This window comes from Mauremys mutica, chromosome 1 (genome assembly GCF_020497125.1).
Source record: "Mauremys mutica isolate MM-2020 ecotype Southern chromosome 1, ASM2049712v1, whole genome shotgun sequence".
Taxonomy (NCBI): domain Eukaryota; kingdom Metazoa; phylum Chordata; order Testudines; family Geoemydidae; genus Mauremys; species Mauremys mutica.
The window spans coordinates 220,150,377-220,159,088 of record NC_059072.1 but is presented as its reverse complement, the minus strand read 5'-3'; the positions used below and the strand labels follow the sequence as shown (position 1 = coordinate 220,159,088).

Sequence of the window (8,712 nt, the reverse complement as noted above, 5' to 3'; positions counted from 1 at the left end):
TTTGCTATTGCTGCTATGTCTCTGTCACAGGCAGAGGATTTTGGTCTCCAGTGCTGTCAGTCTGACACCTTTTAAAGAGTACTAAATTGAATTTCAAAATAACATTGAAGGATCATTTCCCAAGGGAGCCAATCTAGAAAACTGCTAATAGATCAGGGAAGAAGTTGCTATTTTCAAGCCAACAGATCATTAACTACTAGAATATGCCCTGCGCGTTAGGTCTTATTACTTAAATAAAACACTGACAAAAAGGAGAAGATCTCTTTGGGTAGTGTAGACCTGCTCTCAGAGTGATAATCCCTGCATTTTAAATGCAGTTCACTTAAGTATTTCAATACTTCTTCCATTGCTATTGCTATTCTACTGCTTTGGGCCCGGTTAAGTTCCTCTCTGCCAGCAATCATCTTTGAATTCTCTCATTATTACCACAAACAAATCTGTCCCATTGCATACTCCCTAGGACATTTCCAAAGGAGCAATATTCAGTTATTCTTTTCAGTTTTGTCACATACACAGCTACAGTGCCAATTTTCCTCCTCATCCTACTATGAAACTTGAAAAGTTCTACAGTAATGTTTGGTTTTGTTGTGTAGTGCTCCATTAAGATCTTTTGCATGTCTTCTAACTTTTATCTCCTGGTTTCTGAGGTTATAACAAACTCCTTAAGATGGAGTAGGTTTCATTGCCACAGATAGAGGAAGATTTGTTTATCTATAATCTCATTTGCAAGAAAATAGTGGCCCAATCTTTCCATATATTGATACTGAATCTCATTTTCTGCATTGAGCTCCTCTATTTTCCCATAAATTGGCATGCTTATATTTCTCTTCTCACTAGTTCTATGAAAGGACCACTCAGTGCAACAAAATATCACTTCACTCACAGGACTGCAGTCTGGGGAACTTGCTGCTTTATTCACTGCATCACAATAATTTGAGGGTGTGGAGGAACTCCCACTAAAAACAGGAAATAGGGACGGGTGGAGCATGGCTCCATCCCCTAATGCTCTGGATACCCCGGTTAAACCCATAGTGACCACTTTACTGCCACTACATTTTTACTTATTCTTTGAAGTCGGTGTATAATTTCTTGCTTCTCCCAGTGAGATCTGAAGTCGGTGTATAATTTCTTGCTTCATCCAGAAAAGAGATCTGATTACACCAGTGTTTCTCAAACAGGGGTCGCCGCTTGTGTAGGGAAAGCCCCTGGCGGGCTGGGCCAGTTTGTTTACCTGTCCCGTCCGCAGGTCTGGCCAATCGTGGCTCCCACTGGCTGCGGTTCACTGCTCCGGGCCAATAGGAGCTGCTGGAAGCAGCGTGGGCCGAGGGACTTCCTGGCCGCCACTTCCTGCAGTTCCCATTAGCCTGCAGTAGTGAACAGGGCCACCCAGAGGGGGGGGGCAAGAGGGGCAATTTGCCCCAGGCCCCGGGTCCCGCCGGGGCCCCCATGAGAGTTTTTTGGGGCCCCTGGAGCGGGGTCCTTCACTCGCTCTGGGGGGCCCGGAAAACTCTTGTGGGGCCCGGGCCCCCGGAGCTTCTTCTGCTCCCAGTCTTCGTCCGCGGGGGGTCCTTTCGCTCCGGGGCGGAAGGACCCCCCGCCGGCGAATTACCCTCGAAGTGGGACCCACCGCCGAAATGCAGCTGGGTCTTCGGCGATAATTCGGTGGCGGGGAGCCCTTCCATTCCGGGACCTTCACGCCGAAGTGCCCCGAAGACCCACGGCAGGGGCCCCCCGCCGCTGAATTACCGGCGAAGACCCGGCTGCACTTCGGCGGCGGGTCCCGCTTCGGCGGCAGGGGGCTCCTGCCGCGGGTCTTCGGGGCACTTCGGGCGGGTTCTGGAACGGAAGGGGCCCCCCGCCGCTGAATTACCGCCGAAGCGGGGGCCCTCCACCGCCGAAGACCCCAGGCCCCCGGAATCCTCTGGGCGGCCCTGGTAGTGAACCGCGGCCAGTGGGAGCCGTGATCGGCCGGACTGCAGATGGGGCAGGTAAACAAACTGGCCCGGCCTGCTAAGGGCTTTCCCTATACAAGCAGTGACCCCAGTTTGAGAAACACTGGATTAAACAGATGCATATTTTATTTTGGGGGGGGGTTCCTAGATGTCAGCAAAGTGGATATAAATAGCTCTAAAAGGTCAAAATTAGTATAAAGGAGTCTAGTTTAAACTTCATCTCTGAATTTGGCCCATAATGATCACAATTTCAATGTGAGATGGTTTTTAAAGTGAAGGCATTACCGGCTTGTTTTTTTTTTTTTGACTGTTTGTATTTCTGGAGGGAAAGGCAGGTTGGATTTTTTTCCTGCGGAGCTTTCTTCCTATTGGAAATATGACATTCTGAAAAGCTTTCTTTGTGTTCATAAACAAGTTTTCTTGCAAACAATATATGTTTGAAATATTGAACTTTTTTCTATTTCTGAACATTTCATGAACTGATCATAACAGGTGGAAATGTACTAATTATTTATAAGTATTCACCAAAATAATCATTTGTACTAAAATTCAAAAGATAATTAGGATTCATGAAAATGTTCATAAATAGCCAGCAGCTGTCCCAATGTTTGCAGACAACAAATAAATGACCCCATAAACTGAACAGAACTCTCGGATTATTTTTCACAAAAACATTAATGAATCATGTTTCACGGTATTTGACCAGTTCTAATTACAAGTTACTACAATTCCAATTACTCTTGTAAAAGTTTGAACCCATTCAGAGTTCCCCAAAATATCTTTCATGGTGTTAGTAAATTAAATCTCATCAATCCAGCTGACAAAAATCTCCTATATTTTCAGGACCTTGGTGAATCTCCCCTGTTCCTTTTACTATTTGAAAGCAATTTTCTTTGTAAAAATTACATTTATTTTTAGGAGTAAACATGGTGAGTGTAAGACTATATAATGAGTTTTTACAGATCATTATTGCTACCGTTATTAAACACATTATCAGCACAACATTTCTGTTGGTAAGAATCATGTTAATAAATCATCAACACATTATCCAAATCTGAAAAGCATTCTTCAGAGTAGAGGATAAAATGTGGCTGCAGTTTTAAAATGTTACACCTACCATCCCCTTTCCAAAATAATAATAATTAAAAAAATGATGAGTGGTTTTGTTTTAAACAAGGATTTAATATTACTTTTTTAATCCGACAGGTCTACCATTTTTCTTGACATAAATACAAATGCACAGAAACTAATTTCTTACTTCTTCATATGATAGAGTTCTTAGCAGTATCTTTTAATGATTAAAATGCAATAAAACATCTATTGAAAAGGAAATCGCCAATAGCCTAAAAAACTAAAAAAGCTTCTCACTTTTGTTTTAAAGATAACAGGAAATGGAGCTTCCCTGAGAGCTTGATTTCAGATGGCAGGGTCATAGTCAGAGTTCCAGATGGCAGGGGCATAATGTGAAAATTAACTCGTATGGAATTTATTTGTATTTTTGAAATCCATGTCTGTAAAGACCGGATCCAAAGCCTGTGGGGAATAATACTGACCATATAGGGGTATTGTGAGCTTAAATCTAATAATATATGCAAAGTACTTTGGAAGCCTTGACTGGAAAGCACAACAATATAGATTCAAAGTAATTATAAATTAGTATTTATTAGGGTATACCCTGTGTGACAGACACAGATCTTTTTGGGGAATGGAGGTTCAGTTTGAAGATTTTTTGACTTCTTAAAAAAATAAAAGTTCATAGAGAGTCAGAAAGCCTCTTTCTTTGTAAAATTGAGCCAGAATTGTAACTTAATTCCTGCTGAACACATGAGCTAGGATTAGATAATTAGGGAACTGGAATAAATACCATGTGACCAACTACATGCCCCAGGTGACCAACACAACTAATGCATTTTGAAAGACAGCACAACTAATGCATTTTGAAAAATTGCCGCAACATTTCAACAGACATTTAGATAACTGCAAAACACTGAGTCAGAGAGCCTTAGGTACATTAGACTGCACAGAGTACAAATCAGAAGAGCGCATCAAAGGTGACTCAACTTTGTATTGCTGTAATTATGGTGCTGCTGTACAGGCAGTTCCTCATGCGCTGGGTTAGAATAGACTAAGGGCTACTGTAATTTACATTGGGCTGTAATGACTACAAGATCCAAAAACAAAGCAGAGGATCAGATTGGCATAGGAGCAGCCACGTCCCCTTTTCTCAGCCAGACCCATTTTTCTTTCTTCTATGCTGGCAGCTGGGAGACTGCATGGCATAAAAGTGGCTCTGTCTTACTCTAAGATTAGTCTTCTGCTTGGTGATTGTCCTTGGCTGGGTAACACACATTCATGGACAGATTTTATTGGCAGTGCAACACACATTGGCCACATTGGGTTGGAGTTGCTGGCTCTTTGTCTGCAAGTTCAATGAAATGTAGCTGATGTGACAAAAAGACAAACACACAGTCAACTCAGATTTGGAAACAGCTTGATATTCTATTCTATTCAGTCTTGAATTGAGTGTGGGCAGGTGTAATGGTACTCTCATTCAATTCCTCGACAGAGGGTTCCTTTACACTCTGATGCTGCCTCCAATGTAAATGGAAAAGGAATACTGTTAGTTTAAAAAACTGTCATCATCTGTAGCAGCAACAGGAGTGTCCAGTGGATGAAGATTTGGGGAGAAAGGTGGAATGAATCTCAAAAGATGGTGTTTGGTTCAAATAACGTCTCAAAAGATCAAGCTTAAAACCATACTTTTTGAGGATCTCTCTCTTCCTCCCCATTTCCCATCTTCCAAACTCATCATGCAACTGGCACACTCTCTGTCCTTCATGTTAATAAGGATCCTTCCATTCCTTTGATCAACAGCTTTTCCAGACCACTTACACACTGATCCTTGCTTTAGTGATAGTCCGTTTTGCACTGACAGTCCATTCTGGCACTCTCTCTACTATCCTCCAGCCAGTGAGTCTATTCAGCTGTCTTGCATTCTGAGATTTTTTTGGGTCAGATGTACCTGACTATGCCTACTTCTGTCCACCATAGCCCTGGGAATCCTCAGAATTCATACTGCTTTGGTGCTGCATGTAACAATAAATCCAGCTAATATCATTTTCCAAATTGGTTATCGGGCCCTAATGTTTACCTGTAATAATAAATCCAGATTAAGACTTCCTTGCTGTTGTGTTCCAACTTCCTGGAGTTACTTATCTCAAGGTACTGAGACTTCATAGTAAAGCACAGAATTATGAACATATTGATCATACCTGTACTTTATGAGTAGTCAAACATTACTTCCTAATTTCCCAAAGGTCTAGCCCAGCATGTGTAGCCAGAGGTGGAGTCTCTAGTGGGGCAGTCTCCTTTTTAGTGTTCTAGGATCCTGGCCAAGAATCTAGAAGGAACATATCTAGGATCAGTTCACTTGTTTGTTATTAACATTTTCAGTGGCATTGAAAATAAATTCTGAATAACAACTGGAAGAATAGCTGTAATGGCAACAGTTAAGAAATCAACACCCAAAGAGACCTTCTCCTTTTTGTCAGTGTTTTATTTAAGTAATAAGGCCTAACATGCAGGGCAATCCAGAGATCACTATTGACATTATAAATTGTGAGGTGGAAAAAATGTCAAAGAAAAATAAAGTAATTACCTTTTTATGTGTTGAAAAAATAATAAATGACTTGAATGTCGCTATGGATTCAGTGTCCTGCTTACAGTATTGATCTTTTCCTAGATGTCAAAAGATATAAACAATAATCAGGAGGAAGGCAAGCCATTGTTCTCAATATGTCATAATATTTACAATGTCATTGTAGCCACTTCTACAATAGAACAATGCAGAAGTTTCAAAGTTGTGGATCCATCTCTTTTCTTTCTTTTCTTTCTTCTTCTTCTTTTTTTTTGTTTTTTGTTGTTGTTTTTTTTATACAGTAGCTCCACAGCTCATTTTATCATGGTGAATAAATCTTTCTCTATGTTTGATGCCAAGTTTTTCTCTACACTGGACCAGATGTACTAGGTAGTATATTCCAATAGCAATTTCTTAGACTTCATCAATGAGAAAGGGCCGCGGTTTGTGGCTCCAGGCCAATGGGGGTGGCGGACAGCGGTGTGGGCTGAGGGATGTGCTGGCCGCCACTTCCTGTTTCCCCCATTAGCCTCGGATGGCAAACTGCGGCCAGTGGGAGCTGCAATTGGCCGAACCTGCGGATGCGACAGGTAAACAAACTGGCCCGGCCCGCCAGGGGGCTTACCCTGGCAAGCCGTGTGCCAAAGGTTGCCGATCCCTGATCTAGGACTTGAAAATATCAACTTCTTCCCTGATCTATTAGCAGTTTTCTAGATTGGCTCCCTCGGGAAATGATCCCTCAAAAGAAAGGTCTGAGCTGCTGTCAGTCTTGGGGAGTGTAACCTGAATGCTGATCCATGGTCCCCAACACAGCAACTGAATATGGTTATCAACTTCCTGCACTTCCTTTAATATGCTAAAGTAGAATTTACTTGATTACAGTCACTCAAGCCTCTATACTGCCACCTTGTCTAGAAATATTTCTGTATCAACTCAGAGCAAGCAGAAACATCAGCTGTAATTACAGAAATAAGGTTTTTGGCTGAACACCAGAAAATAAAACAACGTGGGTTACACAAGGAGCCCTTGTGTTCAGCAATGATTGCTTATCTAAGTTGCATGTATGATACAAAAACTGAACCCAGAACTGTGTTGAGTTGCAGCAGTCTCCAGCTCATTGACTTAGGGCGAGTGTGGTTGTGTCTGCACTCCAAAATGGAGGAAGCTTTTCTAAGCACACCAGCCACTGCCCACATCACTGTTTGTAACTGAAATCTACTAATCACCTCCCATTTACAATGTCTGAGTCATACATTTCCACAAATGAATAACCTTTAACATCCTCATGCAATAGTGTGGGAAACACTTAAATGAAACATACGAGTGATCGTTTCACTCAGCAGATTAATCCAGCTATTAAACAAAATGAAACTGAGCACTGCTCCTGTACTTCCAGTGCCCCATGGAATAAATAAATAAATAATTCTATTATCATTGCTGCTTGTATTGACGCCTCTTTTTAATTCTGTATTGTGATCAATACACTAATTTTTTCCTTCCTATTTTCAGTACCCATGAGATTTTGTTTTGATTAAACAGCCTTGATTTTCTGAGGAAGAGGGATAGAGCTGTTTTCAGCAATCTGTTAATATTTTAACTGAGATCTATTGAGTGTGAAACCATCCATTTAATTTCCAGCATTCCATGCCATCATATTTTTTTTTCTTGGGAGAGCGTGACTTGTAAGTACTGAAATTGAAGCACTCAGAAAGTTCATAGTCTTAATTAAGAAAAAGAACAAGCTACTTTTATTTTCCTAAAACATTTGACTCTAGTGGAAAGTTAAAGATGTGCATTACTTTTCTTCCCCACACATTTTCTTTTTTACCACCAAAACTAGAATGCAGAACCAAAAAAACCAAACCCCAGCTAGGTCAGGGACCTAATATACTGCTATGGTAAGAGGTGCTAATGTGATGTGCATTATGAAACACTAATGTATAAGGACTCAAGTTGAAACTCTTACCACACTGAGATGGTTGTTGAGGGCATTTTGAAGGATAAAATACCCTTCTTTGAGCACTCAAATCTTGGTGAGACTCAGGCATACCTTTCAGGGTCAAGTCCAAGATGAGTAACTTTGGTGTAGGAGTTTTCCCAGGTAAAATCCAGGAGCCAGGAATAATGTGATGTTCAGCAGTGAGGTTCCAGGAGAATCCAAGAGAAAGAGGCATGACAGCTGCTCTTGGTGATATGTAATGGTATTTTAGCTGAGGATTCTGCATGGAGCAATTGTTTAGGTGTGATTTGTGACCACCACTTTTCAAACAAACAGGACCCACATACATTGTTTAAGGAAACAAATTACTCTAAGAAAATATTGGCTCTGCAACAATGATTTCTGCTCCAAACAGAAAACATTTTTTCACAAACTTTTATCAGGTCCAGAATGGAATTTTTGGTCGAAAAAAAAAAAAGAGAACGCGCGCGAGAGAGACCCATGCCAGAACAACCCAATGGATGAGGTACTCACCTGGGATGTGGGTGACCCAAGTTTAGCCCCCTTTGACATAAAGAAGGGATTTGAACTTGAGTCGCCTATGTATTACAGGAAAGTATCCTAGCCACCAGGTTATATGCTATTTTGCAGTGGAATATTCTCAAGCTATCCTGCTTAAGCTATTCCAGTTTTTTATAAACAATTAAATGGTCATTGCAGCAGACACATGAACTTGAGTCTCTCACTTTCCAGGTGAGCCCCCAAACCACCAGTCCATAGAGTCTTTCTTACTAGCTCTCTCTCTGGCCCAATGATGGTAACTTGGCTTATTAGTTTCAATAATTCAAACCAATATCCCTGAAAAGAATACATTCAAATTTCTGGAAACATTAAACTTGTTTTACCCATGTTAGTGTACATTTTATGGAATAACTATAGATAGGTAAATGTTCATTTAAAAATATTTTAAACTTTTTGAGCCAGGTTTTCCCCCTCTTACCCACACTGGCTACAAATCATTAAAACATTAAACATGTGGTTAGGCTTATCCCTGTTCTGGGAATCATTGGAGCAAGTACTTAATTTTAAGTACAAGTCCCATTATATCAATGGGACTAAGGCATGAACCTAAAGTCGAGCACTTTAATACTTTGCTGACCAGAGAAGGACTGCTGAATCCAGAC

General features: G+C 41.0%; 1 long non-coding RNA gene across 1 annotated transcript; it reads right to left on the bottom strand.

Annotated features, from left to right (window-relative positions):
• Nucleotides 1-5,247: 5,247 nt before the first annotated feature.
• LOC123375549 lies at nucleotides 5,248-7,748 on the bottom strand. The gene is made up of 3 exons (XR_006581511.1): nucleotides 7,640-7,748; nucleotides 5,611-5,690; nucleotides 5,248-5,352 (listed from the first exon to the last, which is right to left on the bottom strand). It is a non-coding gene; the product is annotated as an uncharacterized LOC123375549 (long non-coding RNA).
• Between the last annotated feature and the right edge of the window lie 964 nt (nucleotides 7,749-8,712).